Below are 27,589 nucleotides of genomic sequence, written 5' to 3'. Positions count from 1 at the left end.
CATATGCATCATTTTAGAAGGTAAATTTTACTAAAAAAAATTTAAACATTTTAAAGAATATTAAAAATATATATGACCATGTTGGAGATGGTATGATTTAAATCACTTCATCAAGAGGGGTGCCTGGGTGGCTCAGTTGGTTAAGTGACCAACTTCGGCTCAGGTCATTCAGCTTGTGAGTTCAAGCCCCGTGTCAGGCTCTGAGTGTCAGGCTCTGAGTGTCAGGCTCTGTGCAGACAGCTCATTGCCTGGAGCCTGCTTCAGATTCTGTGTCTCCCTCTCTCCGCCCCTCCCCAACTCATGCTCTGTCTCTCAAAAATAAATAAACATTAAAAAAAAAACCACAGAGTTAAAACACTTCATCAAGATTTAATATTTCATTTCATTCCATATATACTTTCTGTTGCGTTCTGACAAGAATGTGGGGGAATTAGTGATCAGAAAAGATATTGTGTATTTAATATTCAAGTCCTTAGTTATATTTTATATAAGTCAATCTCCTTAGTAAGTCAAAATTCAAACCTCCTCTCTGTAAATTTAGTCATATATTATAATTAAAAGTTGTAGCTTTTACCTAGGGATACTTAATATTCAGTTTCACTGCAAGTATTTATATATTTAAAAATACTGTTATTTGAATATTCATGAAGCACATATGTAAGTACAAGTTTAATGTGGATACACTGAATTTATTGATGCCATCTAAGTAAATAAAAGTTTTATATTGGCAGATTTGACGTGTGCTGTTAACCTGCTATTAAATTAGAATATTGCCTTATTTATTTGATTACTACCTCCTAATACTCACTGAATTTTCCAATATTTCATTATTCTCTATAGGCTACCATTTTTGTAAGTACTTTAATAGAAAAAAATACAAAGATATGTGAATGTTTTTATGGGAATACTTCAACATGCATTCAATACCTAAAATATTAATTAACAAAGGCAATTTTGATCATACTAGCAAAACCAAAGTATTCATAATTATACAAAGGAAGTGAGCTTATATGAAACAACTTATACCCTAACACCCAACATGAATGTGCTCTCCAATACACTCTTAACCATTCCACCAAGGTCAAAGTAAACTGAAATAAATTGACATATGTTTGAAATACTTGTCATGAAACACAAAGATGAAAACTCTGGGATAATTAACATTTTGGGTGATTTAAAATTTACCTTTAACTTAATAATTAAATGTTGTGACATCATCTTTTAATTTTTGAATGCTTTTGTTTTGGAATTTACGTTTTTTAAGTCATGAAATATCACAAAATTTCACAGATTAGAGAACCGAAGATTAGGAAATTAACCATTTTTATGTAGATACTCATAGATTATGAATGGCACAGGTGAGATTTTAATTCATGTTAAACACTCTAAAGCGTCTGTCTATTGTATCAGACCCCAAAAGTCTGCATATGATAGACTAAATTTCAGAGAATCATAAAAATTTTATACCTGACCTATTTGTATGTGCTTTAAATACAATTTTCATTTTTTCTTAAAGTAGAGAAGTATACTCATCTGACATCACTTTCTATAGTTTTTAATATCAGTTTTAAAAAATTCTTACCCATACCTAATCCAGCAGCATTTTATTTTGTCCTTTTTATCAATCTTTCAGAAACATTTCAACTATTTTCTATAGAAAGAACAATTTGTATTATTTTATACCCATATCTCATTGGTCCATAGGAAATAAAATTATTTTAACTATAATAACACCTTCAATTGATATAAATAGCTTTGTGACCCAAAAAGGTAATTCCTGGTAACTAAAACACTCAAATACTGAGAAAAAAACTCTATCTTACCATTGAGTGATTTAATACACCTTGTCAGAATCAGGAAATATGTCTTACAGCAAAATAGAAAGCATGCATTAATCCATAATGGAATCCTATTTCAAAAATCTTCCATTATATAGCACAAATTTAAGGTTATGTGTGACACATAGTGATAAAATTCCATAAATTTCAATAATAACATTTGGACAAGACCACAAGCTCATTTGTGTATTCCTATATAATATCTGAATACTTAAAACCCATTAGATGCTGAGTGAATATTTGTTGAATGAAAAGTTGGGTGGTGAGGTGTATAACATTTAACTTTCAATCTCAGAATAATTCATTCATTTTATTTAATATATAATTATTGAACACCTACCTGAGGTAGGCATGTTTACAAACATTGGGAATAGAACTATGATCATAGTAGAAAAAACCCTGCCCTCACGAAAGCTACATTTTAGTGCATGTGACAAAATATAAGATAAATTAGTAAAAAACTTAAAAAGTAGAAGGTATTAGATAAAAATGAACTATTGCTAAACTGTGTAGTGACAAGTGCAAAAAATTGAAAGTACTAATCATTGATCAGTTTTAGTACTCTTGCACGCTTGAGTATAAGCAACTTACAATACAATGCCCTAGAAATAGACACATTAGAAGGTGATAGTGGAGAGCACAAGTGATATATATGTTCTCTAACTTCCTTCTAAATGAAAAACTTTGAATTTTTCTTGGTATCTAGGTACTCTTAAAAAGTTCACTTAGAAAAAATACATTTATTTTTATTTGAGAGAGAGGGAGAGAGTGGGGAAAAGGAGTAGAGGGAGAGAGAGAGAGAGTGAATCTTAAGCAGGCTCCATACTCAGCATGGAACCTGACCTGAGGCTTGATCTCACGACCCTGAAATCAAGGGTTGGTCACTCAACTGACTGAGCCACCCAGGTGCCCCCCAAAATTCATTTTTTTAAAATCTAACACCTTAAGCATGACAATTTCTCATTTAACTTTTTGGCAGTCAGTACCAAATAAAGTTTGGTTAACAACAGCATGTTAATTAAACTTCTGTAGCTGTTGGAACTCAATTCTTTAGGAATTATCTAAAGTATTTCCAAGTGAACTTTACATGAAAGCTCTTGAAATTTCAGAGTAAAGATTGATGAATAACTTTCATTTTTTTAATTTTCACTTTTATTTATTTTGAGAGAGTGAGTAAGCGAGTGCAGGCAGGGGAGGGGCAGAGAGAGAGAGGGAGACAGACAGAATCTTAAGTAAGTTCCATAGTGTCTGTGCAAAAACCAACTCGGGGCTCAAACTCATGAACCATGAGATCATTACCTTTGCAGGAATCAAGAGTCAGATGCCATACTTTTTCATTTTTTATCTTCAGTATTACCTATGGTTTCATTACAATTTTCAAGCAAAAATTTTGTTTATAAATTTATTACATGCCTTAGTGGCCAATTAGATTATTCTTCTTCTATGTAAAACCTTGACTCAGGGCACCTGGGTGGCTGTTGTTTGAGCGTCTGACTTCTGCTCAGGTCATGATCTCACAGTTGACAAGTTTGAGCCCTGCGTGGGGCTTTGTGCTAACAGCTCAAGGCCTCTAGCCTGCCTCAGATTCCGTGTCTCCCTCTCTCTCTTCCCCTCCCCTGCTCACGCTCTGTCTCTGTCTCAAAAATAAACATTAAAAAAAATTAAAAAAAAAAAAAACCTTGACTCTCATGAGAGGTGCTTTTGGTTTAATAGTGTGATATTTTAATACACATATTATTTTATATATAACATATATGTATGTGTGTGTGTATATATATATATATATATATATATATATATATATATATATTTAACCATTTAATATGAATGCTATTTACATTGACTTACTCAGATGAAGAAACAGATCTAAGGAAATAGCATTGTGTAAGTCATGATGGACCTGATGGAGTAAATATAGAGAGAATAAACTTAATGAATGTGAAAATAAAATTGCTTTGGTTGAAAGGACTCTGAAAGTTTGAATAATATAAATATTTTCATTGTGATTCAATCTTTTTTATAACAAGTGCTCATCTAGACACAGTATCTAAACTCTTTCCTAAGGACAGTAATGGGATTTTAAAATGTATAACTCTTATTGTTTTTATTATTATTGTTGTTTCTTTACATTGACCAAATTTTTTTGCTGACTAAATGTAAACTGGATGGTTTGAGATTATGAAAGATGTTTAAAAGTATTCTGCAATTAACTTTTAAGTCAGCTTTTCTAACCCCTGCCCTGCCACATTTCTCCTGATATATTGGAAAACTAGTTTTAAAAGTGTAGAAGTTTCAAATAAGCACATGAAAAAAGATTTCCAGCAATTTTAGTCATCTGTGCAATGCAAATCAAAACCACAATGAGATATAATTTACTGCCACTCGAATAGCTATAATTAAAAGATAGTCAATAACAGTGTCCATGTCCAGGAGGATGTGTAGCAACTGGAAACCTCATATATGTTGGTGGGAGTATAAAATGTTGCAATTGCTTTGGAAAATGGTTTAGCAATTCCTCAATAAAGTTAAGCATGGAGCTGGTACAGACCCAACAATTCCACTCCTAAGTACATATGCAAGAAAACTGAAAACATGTTCACATGAAAAATTATACATGGGGCGCCTGGGTGGCGCAGTCGGTTAAGCGTCCGACTTCAGCCAGGTCACGATCTCGCGGTCTGTGAGTTCGAGCCCCGCGTCAGGCTCTGGGCTGATGGCTCGGAGCCTGGAGCCTGTTTCCGATTCTGTGTCTCCCTCTCTCTCTGCCCCTCCCCCGTTCATGCTCTGTCTCTCTCTGTCCCAAAAATAAATAAAAAAATGTTGAAAAAATTGTACATGTATGTTTACTGCAGCATTATTTTATTTATTTATTAAATTTACATCTAAGTTAGCATAGAGTGCAAGAATGATTTCAGGAATAGATTTCTTAATGCCCCTTTCCCATTTAGCCCATCCCCCCTCCCACCACCCCTCCAGTAACCCTCAGATTATTCTCCATATTTAAGTGTCTCATATGTTTTTGTCCCCCTCCCTGTTTTTATATTCTTATTGCTTCCTTTCCCTTATGTTCATCTGTTTTGTATCTTAAAGTCCTCATTTGAGTGAAGTCATATGATATTCATCTTTCTCTGACTAATTTAGCTTAGCATAATACCCTCTGGTTCTATCCACGTAGTTGCGGACAGCAAGAATGTTCATGGCAGTATTATCTTTGACAGCCAAAACAGGGAAACAACCCAAATGTCCATCAACTGATGAAAAGAAGTAAAATACACTGTATCTATACACTTCAAAATAGAGTGCTGATATATGCCACAACATGGTGGAATCTTTATTTTTAAATATAATTTACTGTCAAGTTAGCTAACATACAATGTATACAGTGTTCTCATGAATTTGGGAGTTCACGTGGTTCATCGTTTACATACAACATGCAGTGCTCATCCAACAAGTGTCCTCCTCAATGCCAATCACACATTTTCCCCTCTCTTCCGCCTCCCCATCAACCCTCAGTTTGTTCTCTGTAGTTAGCAGTCTCTTATGGTTTGCCTCCCTCTCTGTTTGAAACTATTTTTCCCCTCCCCTCCCCCATGGACTTCTGTTAAGGTTATCAAATTCCACATATGAGTGAAAACATATGATAGCTGTCTTTTTCTGACTTATTTCACTTCATAACACCCTCCAGCTCCATCCACATTGCTGAAAATGGCAAGATTTCAATCCTTCTTATTGCCAAGTAGTATTCCATTATGTATATAAACCACATCTTCTTTATCCATTCATCAATTGATGGACATTTCGGCTCTTTCCATAATTTGGCTATTGTTGAAAGCAATGCTATAAACACTGGGGTACATGTGCCCCTATGAATCAGCACTCCTGTATCCTTTGGATAAATTCCTAGTAGTGTTATTGCTGGGTCGTAGATTTTTAATTTTTTGAGGAACCTCCACACTGTTTTCCAGAGAAGCTGCACCAGTTTGCATTCCCAACAACAGTGCAGGAGGCTTCCCGTTTCTCCACATCCTCACCAACATCTGTTGTTTCCTGAGTTGTTAATGTTATCCACTCTGACAGGTGTGAGGTGGTATCTCAATGTGGTTTTCTTTTGTATTTCCTGGATGATGAGTGATGTTGAACATCTTTCCATGTGTCTGTTGGCCATCTGGATGTCTTCTTTGGAAAAATGTCTATTCGTGTCTTCTGCTCATTTCTTCACTGGATTATCTGTTTTCCAGGTGTTGGGTTTGGTAAATTCTTTATAGATTTTGGATACTAGCCCTTTATCTGATATGTCATTTGCAAATATCTTTTCCCATTCTGTTGGTTGCCTTTTAGTTTTGTTGATTGTTTCCTTTGCAGTGCAGAAGCTTATTGATGAGGTACTAATAGTTCATTTTTGCTTTTATTTCCCTTGCCTTCAGAGACATGCTGAGTAAGAATTTGCTGCAGCTAAGGTCAAAGAAGGTTTTGATGGTTTCCTTTCTCAATTTTGGTCTTTCATCCAATTTGAGTTTATTTTTGTATATGATGTAAGAAAGTGGTCCATTTTCATTCTTCTGCATGCTGCTGTCCAGTTCTCCCAGCACCATTTGCTAAAGAGACTTTTTTCCATTGGATACTCTTTCCTGCTTTGTCAAAGATTCGCTGGCCATACATTTTTGGGTCCAATTCTGGGTTCTCTATTCCACTTATCTATGTGTCTGTTTCTGTGCCAATACCATAATGGCTTGATGATTACAGCTTTGTAATAGAAGCTTAAAGTCTGGGATTGTGATGCCTCCTGCTTTGGTTTTCTTTTTCAAAATCGCTTTGGCTATTCGGGGTATTTTGTGGTTCCATCCTAATTTTAGGATTATTCTAACTCTGTGAAGAATGCCAGTGCAATTTTAATTGGGATTGCATTGAATGCGTAGATTGCTTTGGGTAATATTAACGTTTTAACAATATTTGTTCTTCCAATCCATGAACATGGAATGTTTTTCCATTTCTTTGTGTCTTCTTCAGTTTCCTTCATAAGTTTTCTATGGCTTTTAGCATACAGATGTTTTACATCTTTGGTTAAGTTTATTCCTAATTATTTTATGGTTCATGGCGCAATTATAAATGGGATAGATTTCTTGATTTCTCTTTCTGTTGCTTCATTATTGGTTGCTTCATTTCTGTACATTGATTTTGTACCCTGTGACTTTGCTGAATTCATGTATCAGGTCTAGCAGCTTTTTGATACAGTCTTTCAGGTTTTCCATATAGAGTATCATGTCCTCTGTGAAAGGTGAAAGTTTTACTTTTTTGCCTTTTATTTCATTTTGTTATCTGATTGCTGAGGCTAGGAGTTCCAACACGATGTTAAACAACAGCAGTGAGAGTGGACATCCCTGTCGTGTTCCTGATCTCAGGGGAAAGCTCTCAGTCTTTCCCCATTGAGGATGATATTAACTGTGGGCTTTTCATATGGCTTTTATAATGTTAAGGTATGTTCCTTCTATCCCAACTTTCTTGAGGGTTTTTATTAAGAAAGGGTGCTGTATTTTGCCAAATGCTTTTTCTGCATCTATTGACAGGATCCTATGGTTCTTATCCTTTCTTTTATTAACATGATGTATCACATTTATTGTTTTGCAAATACTGAACCAGCCCTGCAGCCCAGGAATAAATCCCACATGATCACGGTGTATAATTCTTTTAATATACTGTTGAATTGGATTTGCTAGTATCTTGTTAAGAATTTTTTCATCCATGTTCATCAGGGATATTGTCCTGTAATTCTCCTTTTTAGTGCAGTCTGTCTGGTTTGGGCATCAAGGACTCATAGAATGAGTCCAGAAGCTTTCCTTCCATTTCTATTTTTTGGGATAGTTTGGGAAGGATAGGTATTAACTCTGCTTTAAATGTCTGGTAGAATTCCCCTGAGAAGCCATCTGGCCTCTTATTTGTTGGGAGATTTTTGATAACTGATTCAATTTCTTCGCTGGTTATGGGTCTGTTCAAATTTTCTACATCTTCCTGTTTGAGTTTTGGTAGTGTGTGGGTGTCTTTGAATTTGTCCATTTCCTCCATGTCATCTAGTTTGTTGTCATACAATTTTTCACAATATTCTCTAATAATTGTGTTTCTTGGTGTTGGTTGTGATCTCTCTTCCATGGTGGAATTTTTTAACATTTATATTAAATGACAGAAACCAGACACAAAAATCACATATTATATAATTCCATGTATATGTAAATTCAACATAGGCATTTCTATAAAAAGAGTATGTTGATGGTTTCCAAAAACAGTGGAGGAGAAGGAAGAGGAAGTGGCTGCTAATGGGTACATACTTTACTGTGTGGATGAAATATTCTGGAATTAGAGAGTGATGGCATGATGGTTGAAGAACTTTGTGAATGTGCTAAAGCAAACAGAATTGTATAATTTAAAAGAATGAATTTATGGTATTTAAGTTACATTTCGATTTTTAAAGTATAGTACTCAATAGCCTTAATTAAAAGTCTAAGACAGGTTATTATAAATGTAATTTGGCAAATAAACTCAAGTCAAATATGTGGTTATGAAAATAAGTTAATACCTCTTTATATCTAATTGCACATGAAGGGCTAAAAGATAGATTTATATCTAAACTAAAACAAATTACTGAGCATGAAGCCACCTTGGCCCCTCCAGCCAACCTAGTAGTCTTTAAGCTTTAACAAGTACCCATAGCCCACACGATTAACTAATCCTTTCTTTGTATAGCTATAGATCATACATTTTTCCTAAAAAAAAAAATAATAATGAAGCACTTCTCAGTCATTAAACGGAAACTAGATTCTCATGCACAACCCCTCCCTGGCTTCAAGGATCCAGACCCCTTTTGCAGAACACCTAGGCACTGAGGGATTAGACTTCCTGGTACAACTTCTGAGCACCATGATGTCTATAGCTGGTACCATCGAATCTGCATGTAATCAAGAAATGTTATAGACCAATACGCTTCCTTAACAGGTTAACTACCCTAAACCCCTTTAAAAATCCCTGGGCCAGGAACAAAACTTAGGGGTTAGCCTTTGGACAAGAGTCCACCTTTTCCCCAGGTGGCTGGCCTCCTGAATACAGCTTGTATTCCATTCCACTCAAAACTCATTTGTTGGGTATTGGCTTTTCAAGCAATGGGCTACTGAACTTGGGTTTTGGTAACAAGCATAGATAAAGAATATTTTTTCTTAATCTTTTAATTTGCCTTTATGTTGATACCTATATGGGTTACAAAATGAATTATAAAAGAAAAACAAGATGGTGCAACTTAGTAATACAACAATTAGTTCTTGAATATGCAGTATTCAATGGCTACTATAATTGACAAGAAAGTAATTTAGCAATGACTTTATATAAATTAACAAGGTGCTAATTATGTACCTATACAACTTTGGTGTCTATATAATCAAAACATTTGAAAATGAAAAATCTCAGCAAAAGGTATTATACAAAATTAGAAGATTTTAGGGCATAGGTTGTAGTTTTAACTCTTATTCTAGTTGAAATTTGAGATTTTGGAAGGAAAATGGCAACGTGTAATTGAACAGTTGGTTAATTAGATGGTGAGGATGAAAAGGATTTAGTATTCTGTACTTTGGCCTGAGATGCCAAAATGGTAACTTCCTGGCAAGTGATAAAGGACATTTCACAAAGACTTGAGATAACATGTTGGCAAATATTTTTATCTAATAAAATGACTTCAATTTTGTTTAGTTATTATCAGGAAAATAACTCAAAATATAAAGCATTCAATAGATCTAAATATGACTTAAGCATATTAAACAATTGAATTGTCCTGTGATTTCTCAGAAAAGCAGATACTAGGGCACTCTTCAAAAGTGTCAAGATCGTGGATAACAAAGAAAGACAGAGAAACTGTCACAGACTGCAGGAGACTGACATGAAGACTAAATACAATGTGTAGTATCTTGGTTTGCATCCTGGAACAGAAAAAAAAAAAAAAGCATAGAAAATCTGGTGAAATCCAAATAAAGTCAATAATTAACAGTATTTTACCAGTACTGATATATTGGTTTTAACAAATTTCCAGTTATGTAAGATGTTAACATTATGGGAGGCTGGGTGAAGGGTGTTTGGGAAATGTCAGTGCCCTATTTTCAACTTTTCTGGAAGTTAAAAATCAGTTTCATATGACGATTTAAAAGAAATCTGGAACAACAACAAAAATCACTTGAAGTGATTGTGTGAGTATATCTGTACTACATAATCTGTTCCATTAATATATATACACCTATCCTTAATGTAATTACCTCTTAATGTAACCTGTAATTACCTCTTCTCCTTAATGTAATTAACTCTCTTGAATACTATAACTAAATCAGGTATAAATATTTCAAATTTGTTTATTCACTTCAAATTACTTTGGCTATTTTATATCTATTATCTTACCATAAATTTTAGAATTTGCTTGTCAGTGCATAAAACAATAATCTTACTGGAAATTTGAGATTATTCTGAATTTATAAATTAATTTGGGAGAATTGATATTTTCAAAATACTGATTTTTACAATCCTTTTATGTAACATGTCTTTTTCTTCTTTAATTTCTCTCAAAAATGTTTGTACTTTTCAGTGTATGAGTCTTAAATTCGTTGCCAGGAGCTCAGCCGAGCTGGAAGGAGAGCTTGAGTTGCCAGGTATCAGGATAGACAAAGCAACAAGCCAAAAATGAAAGTGACAGTCAAGCCTTTAATCATTTACTGCCACAGTATAAGCAAGAATCTAAAAACAGAGAAGATGGCAACTGCCTCCTGTTCCATTTTCCCTGCATGGAATATCACTCAGGTGAATCAGTACATGGAAAGGTGAAGGGATTGTTACACTATCAACAAAGTCTCCCCCCAGAAAGACACCTTCAATTTTATGGACAAACAGACAGGTGATAGGGATGGGGAAAGGAATAGAAGTGGAAAAATATTGAGAGCTGAGTGAGATGGAGAACAGTGTCTTCAAATTTCCCTTACAGGTGACTTTCAAATGGAGGCACCTAAACTACGAATGCAGCTAAGCATAAAAAGATGGCCAGCTAGGGGAATATCAGTCCTTGACTGTAACTTTCCTCAGATACTGCAATGCACTTGATGTGCACCAAATCTGGTGTGGGGAGGGCGGCTTTTCCCCATGATGTTTGCCAGATAAAGCTTTTGTAATTGCTTATGTTTCGGTCCAAAAAACCACACATCATTTCATTATGGTCAGGAGCTTGATTTCTCACATATATTGTTAAATTTATCCCCAAGTATTTCATGTATTTGGATGCAATTTAAATAGTTTTTTTTATCATTTTTGTTATTAATTGCTAGTGTATAAAAGTACATTTTTAGTATATTGTCATTTTCGTATGTAGTTGGAAAGAATATGCACATTTTAATTGATGTGTGTTCTGTTTTTAAATTCCACTATGCTGGTTTTGAATATTTTTTTAATGTTTTTTATTTATTTTTGAAGGAGGGAGAGACAGAGCATGAGCAGGGGAGGAGCAAAGAGGGAGACCTAGAATTTGAAGTAGGTTCCAGGCTCTAAGCTGTCAGCACAGAGCCTGATGCAGGGCTCAAACTCATGAACTGTGAGATCATGACCTGAGCCGAAGTCAGACGCTTAACTGAGGACTGAGCCACCCAGGTGCCCTGAATATTTTTTTAAATAGTTTGTTTTTTCACTTTCCGAAGGCAATAAGTAGGTCTCTTATCTTCATTGAATATGAGAAAATTCTTTTTTTTTTTTACGTTTCTTATTTTATGAGAGAGACAGAGACAGTACAAGTGGAGGAGGGACAGAGAAAGGGAGAGAGAGAGAATCTCAAGCGTGTTCCACACCACCAGCACAGAGCCTGATGCAGGGTTGAACTCAATAAACCATGATATCTTGACCTGAGCCGAAACCAAGAGTCAGAAACTCAGGCTACTGAGCCACCCAAGTGCCCCGAACATGAGAAAATTCTTAAACATTATTTCTTCAAATATTTTCACCCCTATATTACTACTACCATTCATTTTGGATTATTCATTATTATTATATGGATATTAACACATCTATGCTCATACCTCTTTTCTCATATTTCCTATCTCTATTTTTTCAAATGGATTGATGGAATGTCAAGACTAAAAATATTAAATAAGCATAGAGTTTTCCAAGAAAAGGATAGAAAAGGATATTAGAGATATGAACCACTTGAAAATAGTGGGTATAAAGAAAAATACTGCTAATATGAAAATATATCAATGGAGTAAGATCAAAATTAATGCAAGGGAAGTATGTATTATTGAGTTTTAAAATCAGAGAAGCTATCCTATTAACCAAATACCTAGTAATTACCAAATTAAAGAAAAAATAAATAAAAATAATTTTATATCTTTATCTTATGTGGTTCTTTATGATAACTGACATCATTGACCACTTCTTCCTACTTGAAATATTATTTTGGATTAATAATTTCAACATCATTAGCTTTGTATTACCATCTGGTTCAGCAATTTTATTGTCTTTAGGGACTTCATCCTCTACACAAACCTTAAATATTGGAATTCCCTAGTGTTCCATTCCCATCTGTTTGCTCTTTAACTTAAAAAAGCTTTTCTGGACCAATCTCTTTTACACATAGAATTTTCTATTAGTATTCAGTTTGAGTTCAAGTGACTGAAACAAAACAAAACAAAACAAAACAAAATCTTATTTAGACCAGAAAGAAGCCAAAATTGTAACAAATCTTGGAGTAGTCTAGGAACACAGTCTGCATTATCTACAAAAGACATAACTTGGGAGTGTTATTGGAACAAACTGCATTCCTTATTGCTCCAACTTTTTCCAAAGCTGAAACTTTCTGCCTCCTCCAGTACCAAAGATAGATTTCCCTTATCTGTGGTTAGTATTTCAGAAATTCTAGGTTGCTTGCTATCAAACATTATTCTGAAGAAGTCAAACCCCTACTTGTTTTATTGTCACCCATGACTATTGTAACTGTCCATTTACCACTATCATCAGGCATGGAAGAATTAAGTGACCAAACAGTGGGCTTCATGGGTTCCATACACTTTCCTGCACCCATAATGTAACAGCAAATCTAGTTTCTTATGGTCATCAGAGCCAATTATCCACTCAAGTAAAGAAATTCTTTTGTCTGCTGTTCCATATGGAGATCCCAGATTGCAAAGTAATAATAACTACAACATCTGCCTGTGTCCCCTACTGGAAGCAATTTCATCTGCTCCTAGTTCCAGGACCCCTGACCTCTGATAGAGAAAAACACAGGATTCAGGAATTTAAAAAAAAAGAAAAAAATTCTCAGAGTGGTGCACTAGAAATAATTGTTAGAGAGACCAGAGATACTTCTATCTTTTGATTCCATATATTTGAACATAATATATTAGCTACTGGTTCTGTGAAGTTATTGTTTCTTCAAGAATATTACTCTAACCAGTCAGGAAGATTTCTTTGAGCTGAAGTCTTATTTATAATAAAATAGTGCAATCTATTGTTTCACTAGAATTACTGCTTCCAGAAGATAAAGGCTAGATTAGGAAAACTTTATTCCATGATCATGATCCTTCTGCAAAATAAGTCGTATTCTCAACAGCAATGTTTTTGGAGTTCTGAGGATAGTACATCAGTCATTTCTTTTTGACATACAGCACTGTACTGGCCAATGAGAAAGGCTAGGAATCATAGAAAAATTATCTTTTCTATATGCATGAAATAATCTTGTGGTAATGCACTCTAGCTGACATAAACATGAAATACGAAGACCTACCACTTTATGCTTACACAGTTTTATACAGAGGCCTTTTCCACAAACTTTCTTGCATTTAGTCTTTTAAAATTTCTACTTCTAGGCCTTTGGCCAACCAGTTGAGCCATTACTCACACCAATAGTCCGTGAATGTTCTTAATTTGAGCCATTTAAACCTTCAGAAAAAATGACTGACTAGGTGTTCTGCTCACATTTCTGCCACTAGGAGTATTTCCTTCACCGACATTCTTCTGAGCCATGCCTTACTTAGCTCATACTGTTGTAGCAGTTCATCTCCAGTTTCCACTCAGTACATCATATTGGATCAACCCACCTTTTAACCAGACTGAGCTACTTTTGCTTCCCCTTCCTTAGAACCCAGATGCAATTTGAGAAAGAGACTTTGGTGCAATAGAGGTAAATGAAATGAAAACTGTACATGTTTGGGATAAACCTCAAATGTACCATTTCTGGGGGATGGTAGATTGCTGTTTCACTTACATGAATCTTTCATTTGTCTTTCATTTAGTCCATCCAGGCTGCTATAACAAAGTGCCACAGACCATAAACTATATGGCTTATAAGAACAGAAATTTATTTCTCACAATTTGGGGCTAGGACCTAAGATCAAGGTGCTGTCAGATTCAGTGTCAAGTGAGGGTCAATTTCCTGGTTCATGGGTATGTCTTCTTGCTGTGTCTTTCATGGCAAAGGATGTGAGAAAGCATTTTCTTTCATAAGAATATGAATGCATTATGAGGGCTCCCCTTTCATACTTTAATCACATCCCAAAGGACTTGCATCCTAATACCATCACGTTGGGCATTAGGATCTAAACATATGAATTTGTTGAGTGGAACACACATATTTAATCTTTAACAGGAGGGCAGCAACATGACCTTTAACTTAAAGCATAAATCTCAGCAGGACCAAGATTACTGGAGCCTTAACAGTTTCACTGAGTTGTCAAGTCTCTGCATCTACCTAAGACTGATCTCCAATCTTTTCATAGACATGGGTCTTTCTATGGCATGTAGAGTACCTACCACCTACTGTTTATCAAATTTCCATAATAGCAAAATACCATCAATATAATGGATCAACATGATGTTCTCAGGAATGCTCAAGACTACCAAATTCCCTTAAGACTATATTCTTACAATAAAATATTAACATAATCCTGAATAAGACAGTTTATCTATGCTGCTATCTTTCCCACATAAAAATAATTAGTGTGATTTTTTTCATTTATAAGCATAGTTAAGAACATATTTTCCTGTGTGTAATGTGGCAGTGACTCTTACCAGCACACCACAGTTGGTTTGGGAACTATCTTGTTGCTAGTAGTTGGCGATCATTCTCCATGTTTCATGTAGTCTTCCAGGATCTAGACAAGTGGTATAAATGAGGATATGATAAGGAACCCATATTACAGTATTTGATGGAGTTTCCAGTCTCTGCATTTCCTGATGGGATTCAGGAAGACATCTGAGGTACCATCTTGGCTGAGGCAGGAGGACACATTCAGAAGTTTCCAATATTGTCTTTCTACTACAATTTCTACTCTCATTTCACATGACGGGAAACCAATATGAGAATTCAGGGAGGTGCTCCATATACTTATACTGGTGGTAATTACATCTGAAAGTTACATTCTAGCATCTAACCTCTGCCTTTCTGGAATCCTTTCATCACCATTTATGCCAGTTGGCTCAGTCTTAAAGAAACAGTCTTGGGGCGCCTGGGTGGCTCAGTCGGTTAAGCATCTGACTTCAGGTCATGATCTCACGGTCCACAAGTTCGAGCCCCGTGTCAAGCTCTGTGCTAACAGATCAGAGCCTGGAGCCTGCTTCAGATTCTGTGTCTCCCTCTCTCTCTGCCCCTACCCAGATCGTGCTCTCTGTCTCAAAAATAAAAAATAAAAACATTAAAAAAATAAAAAAAAGAAACAGTCTTACTATTATCATTAACCTAAAGCAGAAATAAACAATCAGCTTCTCAAATATATTTTTTCATCTTTCCAGATAGTACATTATCTATTGCTTTGGTGAAAAGAATTATCAAAATGGTGAATTGCCTGAGATGTTACCCTACTTTTCAGCAAACAATTTATACTAATACTGTTTCCTAGATGTTGGAAGAAACTACAAAGTTCCTCTTTCAAAGACAAAGACCTTTATTACTAATTGCATAGCAAGTTACATAACATGTGTCAGTTCCTCTTGTCCACTGTGATAGGGGTCATTCTTATTTTTTTTAATGTTTACTTATTTTTGAGAGAGAGAGACAGAGCACGAGAAGGGAAGAGGTAGAGAGAGAGAGAGAAGGAGACACAGATTCTGAAGCAGGCTCCAGGCTCTGAGTTGTCAGCACAGAGCCCAACAAGGGGCTCAAATCCACGAACACGAGATCATGACCTGAGCCGAATTTGGACGCCTTACAGACCAAGCCACTCAGGCACCCCAGGTATCATTCTTAGATGATCACAGTGACCCTGCTCTTCCTTGTATGAAAACCTCCTTTGACTCTTGGAAGAGATTATGAGTATTTTGAAATCTCATTCCTGTGGTTATGTTGTTATATGGCAAAAGGGAGACTATCTTGAGTGGGCCGAACATAATCAAGTGAGTCCTCTAAAAGCAAAGGATTATCTTTGCCTGATTGCAGAATAGGAAGTCAGAGAGACATGCTCAGACTGGCCTGAAATAATGAAAACATGCTTGCAAGGAACTCAGGATGGCCTGTAGGAGCTTAAAGCAGTCCCTGGGAAACAGGTTGCAGCAAAACAGAGACCTCAGTCCCTATGGCTGTGTGGAAATTAATTCTATCAGCAACTAAGGAGGTTGGAAGAGGCCTCTTAGCCCGAGATGAGAACCACACAGCTCTACTCAAAACTTATATGTCAGTCCAATAAGAGTCTGAATACAGATTTGAATTATGAAATGCCAAACTTATGACCTATAGAAACTATGACAGAATACATTTGTGTTGTCTTAAGCTCTAAGTTTCTGCTAATACCTCCCCAACAACCATCCATAATGGTGAAACAAGAGGCTGAAGTAGATGCTGAGCACACAGTGGGTTTGTGTCATGGCTGAGGAACTCAAAGTTTAGTAAGTAAACTTACTATAATAGGATACAAGCAAGCAAATTTGCCCTTCACTACAGAGGAACAAAATCTATAGGCCAAGGCACTTTCAAATAAATATACTCTTAGAAAGGTAGTCTGGAACAAAAACAGTTAACAGTGCTTACAAGATGTGAAGCAGCATGAATGACTTATCTCTCAACAGATGTGATCCCTGTGATCCCTCCTAGGGAACATAGCAATAAGATGGGTTCTCTGGTCAAAAGTTTAATTTTAATATCTACTATATAATTGGAATTTTTCTTCCTGCTCTATCGTACTTGGTGTTGCAGTGGCACAAAGTTAACTGATTGGTGACTACTAGTTTAGTGTGCTTATTAAGAACATGCTTATTGGTAAAGAATCCAAGAATGTACGAAACTTATTTATTTGTTTTTGTTATTTTAAATCTGTCATTGATTTATCATATCTTGATTTTCTCAGGGCAACTTTTCATGAATGCTGTTTATCAAAGAATAAATATAGATGTCATCTATATGTCAAAAGATAATTTCAACATATTTCAATTTATGGAATTATATAACATGTCTTATCAAAATAATATTTTCCTGAACACTACAAAAGACTACTGACAGAAAATATGTATTATACAATTTATCAGGTAAATTTGTATATGTAATTTGATATTAAACAGAATTTTAAGTTTTTATGTTTTATAGCTTGATTATATAGAAAGTACTGACTTGACCATAAATCATTTTTTTTCTACAGAGAATAGAGAAAAACATAAGTAAAAGTTTTAACTTTCAATGCTTCATGAAATTCCATAGTTATGATTTAACTTTAAGTCATTGGGGTACTCTTTTTTTGTATAAGTTTAATTATATGATTTCTCAATTCATCTATTTTTAAGAACACCTTTAATGAGTACATGGCCTTGATAATGAAATTCAATGTGTCATAGAAATGACGACATTTTCAAAACTGAACCATAAAGGGAACACTTTGGGTTTTACAGAGAATAAAGTGTTCATTCCTACTGCAATCAAACTTATTTCTTCCGGATTTCCTCTGAAGTTCTTATCTTGGAAGATTCTGAGAAAATAGGTAAACTATAAGGAAAATTAATGGAGGGAAAATACTCTAAACCTAGAATATTAGAAATATTTTATTTAAAATTTCAAAACAAGGGCACCTGGGTGGCTCAGTTGCTAAGCATCTAAGTCTTAATTTCAATGCAGGTCATGACCTCACAGTTCATGGGATCCCGCTCTCTGTTATTAGCTCAGAGTCAACTTGGGATTCTCTAGCTCCCTCTCTCTGCCCCTCTCCTCCTCAAAATAAACAAACAAATAAAATAAAATAAAATTTCAAAACATACATATATTATATAATTTGGTCTGAAATTGTAAAGAAAAACAAAAATGTTTGAATATATACATTTTAACCTATTTCATTAGGATCAAAATGAAATTTAATTGGTATTCTTCTGTAAAAAATATGTTATTTATTATGTTTACATTTGTAAATGTATATGCATTTATATGTAATTATATATATAACCCTAATGCTTAATATATAAGATATTAAAATTAATATACAATATGTTGTCAGTTATTATCTTTGATTTTAAGTGAATTTTATTACTTTGAGATTGGTTTATATATTCCTAACTTTAATGATGGATATTTTTGTAACTAAAAATGTACATGTTATTTTGTCAGTTAGTGATTCCTTCAGCTAAAAGTAACAGAGAGAGAGAGAGAGAGAGAGAGAGAGTGAAAGAAAAAAAGAATCATTAATAGGTTTTAAATGATGGGGTTTTAGAGAAGCCTTTGTTAGTATCTTCTAGAAATTACTAAAAATAACCACAGATTGCCGACTCCTTCTTCCATGATCAAGAAAATTATAGGGAAAATACATCAAGACCTGGAGTAAACTGTTAGATAGTATCTGGGATGACAAAGTACTATTTTGAAATGCATATGCGAATTTGGTGGCAGATCATGGCTGTAGGATGATAAAAAAAAAATAAAGAAATTCTGTGTTTTGTTTTGTTTTTTTTCCCTAGATTTCTCTTGCTTCAGGACAGTAAATGCCTGCTTTCATGCTGCTGAAGATATCATGTAAGTAAAATCAGGTCATGCAGAAACACCACAGGATTGAGGACATGAGAGAAACAGGGGAAAGAAGTTGACCAGCCTTAAGAAGTCACTTTTCTATCTAAATTCTAATTCCAGTATTTGTGGATTGCAGTCAATGAGTGCTTTCTAACTGTCACCTGGGAGAATGCTGAATAGAGGTAGAGGATAAATCTCTGAAATGAGGAGATGTGTAATGGAATGAAGTATGATTTTATGGTGATTTGGATCTTAATACAAGAGATGACTCAGCTTCTTATTTATTAAACCTAATTTGGATATTCAGCCCATTTCCTGTGTACTTTTTAGTACAAAAGTACTGATAACACACAGATGATTTTCGCATGTCAGAATATCAAGACACATGAAGAGAACCAATTATCTTCAAAGAAAAACAAGAACTGTACTATGAATTCTGTCGGAAGCTGGCTGCCACAAAAGAGAGAAAAATAATTAAATATAAGCCTATTAATCACACTAAATTAAAACACTGACAAGAGAATCATTATGTAATAAAACTTTAAGAGGAATCCACATGGAAATGTTATGTTTACAAATGTGATTGCTGAAGTACAGAAAAGAATAGATTGGATAAGTAATATAATGAATACAGCTGAGAAATAAAAAAATACTGAAATTGTAGCTCAGATACAGAGGCACTCCCAAAAATGTAGAAAAAAAGGATAAACAATAAACATATAATAAAAATTAATAAAAATAAATACAGTGTATGAAGGATAAGAGAGAAATGCTGTGATCTCGTTACCACAAACCTAAAGACACAAATCTCAGAAAGAGAAAAGTTTAAAGGAACAGAGAAAAGACCTTAAACAAAAAAGATATGTTTTTATAGAATGTAAGAAGGATGAACAACCTCAGGATAAAGAAGCCTACAGACTACTAAGGGGAAAGAAGCAAACTTAAATATATTATAGAGACATTTAAAAATATAAAATGGGAACATAATAAAAAAAAGTTTCATGGTTCCTGGTGGCTCAGTTAGTTAAATGCCCAACTTCAGCTCAGGTCATGATCTCACAGTTAGTGGGTCCCAGCCCCCTGTAGGGCTCTGTGCTGACAGCTCAGAGCCTAGAGCCTGCTTCAGATTCTGTGTTTCCCTATCTCTCTGCTCCTCCACCTCTCAGGTTCTGTCTCTCTCTGGCTCAAAAGTAAATAAACATTAAAAAAATGAAAAAAAAAAATAAAGTCTCCAAAAAGAGATTATACATGCAAGTGAGTCAGGGTCAACTTGGCATTAGATATTTTTTTCTCTTCTTTTCTTTTCTTTTCTCTTCTTCCTCTTCTTCTTCCTCTTCTTCTTCCTCTTCTTCTTCCTCTTCTTCTTCCTCTTCCTCTTCCTCTTCCTCTTCCTCCTCTTCCTCCTCTTCCTCTTCTTCTTAATTTTATTTTTTTTTGAGAGAGCCAGCAATCATGAATGGGAGGAGGGGCAGAGAGAGAGGTAGACAGTCTCAAGCCAACTCCATGCTGTCAGCACAGAGCCTAATATGGGGCTCAAACTCAGGAACAGTGAAATCATGACCTGACACAAAATCAAGAGTCAGATGCTTAACTGACTGAGCCACCCAGGCACCCTGGCATTTGAGTTTTCAATAGCAAGATTTAAGAATCTATTCTGAAGAATACAGTATTATTTTCAACAAGATAACACTGTGTCTATAATTTTATAGCCAAACAAATTAAACAAACATAAGGCCATTCTATAAACAAGATCATGAACATTAGGTCAGGTTTAACATACAAACATGTAGAAAATAACTAACTTGAATGTTAACTAAAAAACAAACAAACAAAAATTATTAAAAAAAAAAAAAAAGAAAGAAAGAAAATACCTTTGGAGAAAGTAAATAAAAGAAGGAACAAATGCTGGAGATATCAAAGAGATAGTGAGGGATGGTTGACCAAATACTTTGCAATTAGAAGTGATATGTCAGAATAGATAATATTTAAGATTTAAAAAAATGATTTACACACACACACACACACACACACACACATCTAGAATTAAAATTCAACATAAAAAATGGTGGAGAATAATTAGTGAGAATATCCTAAAACTCTTCTCTTTTTAGTAAATAAGTGGTATGGGCATCTACTATGAAATACATGTATAAATGATTAGAAAATAAAAATAAAACTTATACAGATTTTTTCATTAACTTTTTGGAGTATTTTAAAATAACTTCTATTACAACAAATGTAAATGTACCAAATTGCCTTCTAAGATTTGATTTAAATAATGTCTGTTGTTCTTTATAAGAGATATCTATAAAGACTAAGTAGTCAAGGAAGTTGAATGTGAAAGTATGATATAAAAATATGAGGCTAATAACAGTGAACAAAAAAATCTGTGGTTTAGATATATTAAGATTATATAGACTTTAAAAATCAGTATTAGGAATAAATAGGGTTATTATATCATGATCAAATTTTTATACATCAAAAGTAGATAGCAATTACAAATATGTTTCAACAGAATAGATTCATCATGCATGAAATAAAATTGATAAAATTAGAGTAAAAACTGGTAAGTCTACTAAACAAGACATTTTAATTCACATCAGCTATTTATGGATAGGTCGAATAGAAAAGGTAGAGACAAAAAACAAACAAATAGAAATGTATAAATAATTTGAACAACATACAGGGAGAAATATACAATTCTGCAACCAACAATCAGAAAGTAAGATTCTTGTCAAATACATTTATAAAATGTACACAATTTTGTATGTATTAGGCATTAATTATCAAATAGGTATCATGGTGCATGGTTGGGGCTACTGAAGTTTATGTGTTTGTAGGTATATTTGTGCATATTTTATAATCACATATATATTTTATTTTTCCTAACTTATTCGGACCTCATATTTAATAAATATATTTAATAATATACAAATGTATTTATAATAGTTGTTTACATTTTAATGGTGATTATTTTTAGTAGCCTGCTCAATTGTTATGTTTTTATGTTTAATATTTTTTCACTCTTTATGTTGGTATATTGTTGTAGTTACTGATTTTTGTCTATTTTAAATGGTTAAAGATTTGGTACCAGATACATTAATAAATCAAAATGTTGTAATTACATAGAAATTGAAATACATTAAGGAGATTAGCAAAAATTTCAAAGAAATAAAAGAATATAGAAAATAAGCTAGGAGGAAGTAATATAGCAAAATATCAGCTATATTAGCAATATATGGGGAAAGTAAATACAGAAATAAATAAATCCAAAATTCATTTGCAGCATTGAAAGCAAATGAAAGACACTCTCCTGTGTATCTAACTGAAACACTTACTGTAGTTTTGTTTGTTTGTTGTTTTGTTTTGTTTTTTATGGTACAAAACCAATGGAGCTGAATTACGTGTCCAAAATTGAGGTGGGAAGCTGACAAGAAAATACCAATGATACTATTTAACTCAATCTGCATTGCAGATATATAAATAACTATGAAAACAAGCATTTTCATAGTTTACATTGCTTCCATATCAATTTAGGTGATAGATTTAAAATATAAAGTATGTAAGTATGAGTTTTGTGACCAATGTAGTTATTTAGAATAGTTTATGTAAAGAAAATTTCAAGAATGAGGCTCTGCCAGTCTATTTTCCTGCTCAATCAGTCACTTAAATTAGGTTACTACAATATAGCATTATTCTCATCACTATGACCAGAACATCTTATTTCAACCATCTTTCTAACGCTTCCTGTATGTAGTCAGAAGCTCCCCAGAAATGAAGCTTTTTTCCCTTGGTTATAGAAATCAAAGCACCGGCAAAAAATATTTTTGAAAATGTCTTTCTGTTTTTTGTCAGCAAATAAATGATAGCTTGGCCCTACGAGAAAACTGAATTCTGCCAACAATCTGAAGGAAGAAACAATTCCTTCTTTTTTCTTTGTCAAAAAAATATTTTTATAGTAATAACACAATGCTTTTGTCCCTGAATAACCAGTATTATTCTAAAGATTTATTTCCTAGTGACATAGGAGGGTGAAAACAATAATGAGATGATTGACATCTGTAAGGGGCAACAGCTCTCAGTAAGTAAAGTAAGAACTTCTATAAGGCCATAAGTGCATTGAATTTAAGTCCTTAACTCAAAAATTAATTACTACAGGTACTAACATGTATAAAATAATGAAGTACTTATCGATTTATTTTATTTTTTATTTTTTAAGTTTTTTAATGTTTATTTATTTTTGAAAGAAATAGAAACAGAGTATGAACAGGGGTGGGAAAGAGAGAAGGGAAAGACAGAATCCTAAGCAGGCTGGAGGCTCTGAGCTGTCAGCACAGAGCCTGACGCAGGGCTCAAATCCATAAACCACAAGATCATGACCTGAGATGATGTCTGACGTTTAAGGGACTGAGCCACCCAGGTGCCCCAGTACTTATCTGTTTAATTGAATTGCTTTTTTCACATTAGCTTTACATCCTTAGCTGAATTCTCAAAACAAAACTTAATATTTTAAAAAACTTTCGAAAGAGGTTTGGGTGTTTAGAAAAGGTTATGGATCTTTCCATTGTTATTATAAAATACTATTTAATATTTATCTAAGATTTTTATTATTTTTATATATATTGTTCAAATCTCTTATCAACTTTTTTTATTTTTTTACATTTATTTATTTATTTTTGAGAGACAGAGACAGAGCACAAGTGGGGGATGGGCAGAGAGAGGAGACACAGAATCAGAAGCAGGCTCCAGGCTCCAAGCTGTCAGCACAGAACCCAACGCAGGGCTCAAACTCACAAGCCGGAAGATCATGATCTGAGCTGAAGTCGGATGCTCAACTGACTGAGCCACCCAGGCGCCCCTCAACTTATTAATACAGCTGGATACAAGGGCAAAAACAAAGATATAACACACAATCCAAGGAGTTCTTTTTAGATTCAGTTTCTGGAACTTGTAAAAACAAGTGCTGAATAAAATAATAGGCATGAATATTCTTAAATAGTTCTATTTTAGTTAACAATTGTTTTTCATTTGAGTTACTTGCACAGTTATTTGAATACTCCAGAGAAATTTCATGATCTTTAGTCCCCTGAATAACAATATTTAGAAGTACTGTTACAGTAACTATAAATTGTTACATTTTGTTAAAATAGTGATGTTGTTGGATATCAACAAGTTCAACCTGAATTATAAGAAAACTAGTAAGTTTATGAATAAAATTGAATTTTAAAGTAGGTGTTTTAAATAAACTTTAATTTTATAATTTTCAGACAGGCTTATGGTCAAGAAAGTGGTAAGACACATTCAGTAACAAGAATCATGTATACTTTAATGAATGGCTTCACTTTCTAAGAACACTATGAGTTTTCTGTGCTTCTTTTATGATATATGAAAGGATATTGTTTTGTTGTAGATAGAACTGATGAATACCATTGCAAGAAAGTTCTAAAAATATTTAAAATGAGCATCGGATAAATCAGTTAACATATCATTTTAAGAAAAGTTATGGGGCGCCTGGGTGGCTCAGTTGGTTAGGCATCCTACTTCAGCTCAGGCCATGATCTCATGGTTTGTGAGTTTGAGCCCCGAGTTGGGCTCTGTGCTGACAGTTGCTGACAGTGAGGAGCCTAGAGCCTGCTTCGGATTCTGTCGTCTCCCTCTCTCTCTGTCCCTCCCCTCTTTGTTCGTTCTCTCTCTCTCTCTCTCAAAAACAAAACAAATCAAAACAAAATACTTAAAAAAAAAAGTTATGCCATTTGGAGTTTGCAGTTCAGTTTTTTGCTTTCTATGCTGTGACACATCAGTCATTTTGACACTTAACTGCCCCATGATCCAGAGAAATTCTTTCATCCCTTCCTTTATTTTCTTGTATTGACTCTAAGATCCCAAGTCTCCTATTTCTTGCTTACTCTCTTATTTTTGAGGAGTGCATGTTCTTTTCATTAAACATGCACTTCAGGGACACCCGGGTGGATCAGTTAAGCCTCTGACTCAGTTTTGGCTGAGGTCATGATCTCACAGTTGTGAGTTCGAGCCCAACGTCGGGCTCTGTGCTGACAGTGCAGAACCTGCTTGGGATTCTCTCTCTCTCTCTCTCTCTCTCTCTCTCTCTCTCTCTGTCTGCCCTTCCCCTGCTTGCACTCTCTCTCTCTCAAAATAAATAAATAAACAAAAAATGCACTATATTCCACATACTTTATATATACTAAATCTTGTAATCCTTTAAACCTTATGAGATAGGTAGGTTTAATTATTATTGATAATCATTCCTATTTTACAGATAGGGTAAATGAGGATTACAAAGTGGTCACAACTTGTTCAAGTTCCCATAGTAAAAAACTGGCAGGGCCAATTTCTAATGCAGGCAGAGAGCGTCCTGAGGTACACTTTAAACCCATATGAAACTCTGCCCTTAATTTTGTTGGAGGGCTCTATTTCATATATCAAAATTATTTCATGCCATTATCTGAACTGTCCATATTATTATTATTCCAGTTGAATGTGTCTAATGGGAGAATTAGTGTTCTCGCATTTAGTTGATAATTCACATTTTGGGGTAAAGTTCTGGGTTTGTGGATATTTCAGAAGGAAATATGAAAAACAAAGTATACTGGGATCAGAGGGATGCTTTTTTGATCCATAAAGGAAAAATATATTTATTTTATTTTTTTCTGAGAGAGTGCACATGTGAGCACAAGTAAGCAGGGAAGGGGCGGTGGGGGGCGGGGAGAGAGAGAAAGAAAGAGAAAGGGGGGGGGAGGGAGGGAGGGAGGGAGGGAGGGAGGGGGGGAGAGAGAGAGAGAGAGAGAGAGAGAGAGAGAGAGAGAGAGAGAGAGAGAATCTTAAGCAGACTCCATGCCCAGTGTGGAGCCCAAATGCAGGACTTGATCCCATGGACCTGGGAACATGACCTGAGCAGATCAAGAGTCAGATGCTTACCTGACTGTGCCACCCAGGAACCTCCAAAAAATATCTTTTTAAATAACTTTTATAACTCCTATATTTATGTATCTTGTATAATTTTTGTTGTGGAAATTGTTTGAACCTACTTAAAATTTAAAAAAAGATTATAGGGAAATTACAGGTAAATTAATACTTTTAAATATACCAATGCAAGAGTGTTTCTTCTGGTAATGGGACCATACAGGTTTGTTCAAACTTTCAGTTGAGAATAATTAGAAGAGCATAGAAAGATCATATCCTTGAAGCGACTGAAGAACCACCAGGTTGATAAGAAGTTGCTGGGCTAAAGTTTAGGAAAGGAGTAAATAACTGAGTCTAGAATTGGTAGCTATTTCTCTAGAGACAACTGCTGATTCCAAATTGGTGGTGGAGGGTTTGGGTAACTGGGCAGAGAAGCAGAAAAACTTAGAGTAAATTAATTGGGATGGGGGTGAGGGAGTAGTGGTGTATTTGAATTACACATATTGCTAAGAGGGGGCTCCAAATAGCATCTTGTAACCAATAATAGACTTCGATTTAAGTCCCAGAATGGTGAAGTGTGAGCTACAACTACACTAGCAAGAAACAGAAAAGAACTTTAAATCATTTAACTTCCTAAATGTATTAAAGTGATATGATATATTAAATGCCCCTAGCACAGTTCTGGCAAGAATCAAAAAGTAAAAAAATGAACAATATTCATAGATTCAAGTTTTCTGTGTACTATTTTTACATACAATTTTTGGCATACTTTGTGAGGGATTGGCATCTGTGATAATAGACTCTAATGTGGTCTTAATGATCTTTGCCTGACGGACTTCATCATCTTTTATAAGCACATAAAAAATAAAGCCCAAAGTAATAAGAAAGCCTGAATGATTTACCAGTGTAGATAAAATGAGCCAGTTTTAGATGTATACAGTCTAACACTTATGTAATCAGAGGAAAGAAGAATATACCAATGGTGCCAGCTCCTATGATTCTAAGAATCTCACCAACTAAAAACATGATGCCGAAACAAAATCTAGATGACTACAACACAATTTGCTCTATTGCTGAGGAGGTGATTTTAGTCTGCAGCTAAGCAGCCATTTTCTTGAGGTCTAATCCACGGGGTCATGACAAAGGCATTCAGGAATGACTAAGATAAGCTGAAATTCAAACCTTTGTCTGTAAATATGCAGGCAAACTCTCTAGGGGACCATGGTAATATTATTCCTCTATAATGTCAAAATTAGATGTTTACACATAAGAAAGTATGATGTATTTTGGGACTATATAAAAATCAAAAAAGCTTCTACACAGAAAGGAAACAGTCAACAAAAATAAAGGCAACCTACTGAATGGGAGAAGGTATCTGCAAATGACATATCTGATAAAGGGTCGGTATACTAAATATATGAAGAACTGATACAACTCAACACCCAAAAAGCAATACAATTTAAAAATGGGCAGAGGACATGAACAGACATTTCTCCAAAGAAGATATCCAGATGGCCAACAGATACATGAAAAGATGCTTAACATCACGCACCATCAGGGAAATACATATCAAAACCACAATGAGAGATCACCTCACACCTGTCAGAATAGCTAAAAAAAAAAAAAAAAAAAAAAAAAAAACGAAAACACAAGAAACAAATGTTGGTGAGGATGTGGAGAAAAGAAAAACCTCTTTCATTATTGCAAAGTGGTGCAGCCACTGTGGAAAATAGTATTGAGCTTCCTCAAAAATTTAAAATAAAACATTACAAATAAAACTGCCCTATGAGCGAGTAATCACATTACTGGGTACTTATCCCAAAATTACAAAAAACTAATTAAAAGGGATATATGCACCCTT

General features: G+C 34.5%; 1 long non-coding RNA gene across 1 annotated transcript in view; it reads right to left on the bottom strand.

Moving 5' to 3' along the window:
* LOC144616532 (uncharacterized) overlaps positions 1 to 27,589 on the bottom strand; it is a 155,476-nt gene that overhangs the window by 97,993 nt on the left and 29,894 nt on the right. The window contains exon 2 of the long non-coding RNA XR_013555895.1: positions 14,904 to 14,986. This is a non-coding gene — a long non-coding RNA (uncharacterized LOC144616532). The remainder of the gene's footprint in view (positions 1 to 14,903; positions 14,987 to 27,589) is intronic.

This window comes from Panthera onca, chromosome B3 (assembly GCF_046562875.1).
Source record: "Panthera onca isolate mPanOnc1 chromosome B3, mPanOnc1 haplotype 2, whole genome shotgun sequence".
NCBI classification, from domain to species: domain Eukaryota; kingdom Metazoa; phylum Chordata; class Mammalia; order Carnivora; family Felidae; genus Panthera; species Panthera onca.
The sequence above is the reverse complement of the archived record's forward strand: the minus strand, read 5'-3'. Positions and strand labels throughout refer to the sequence as shown.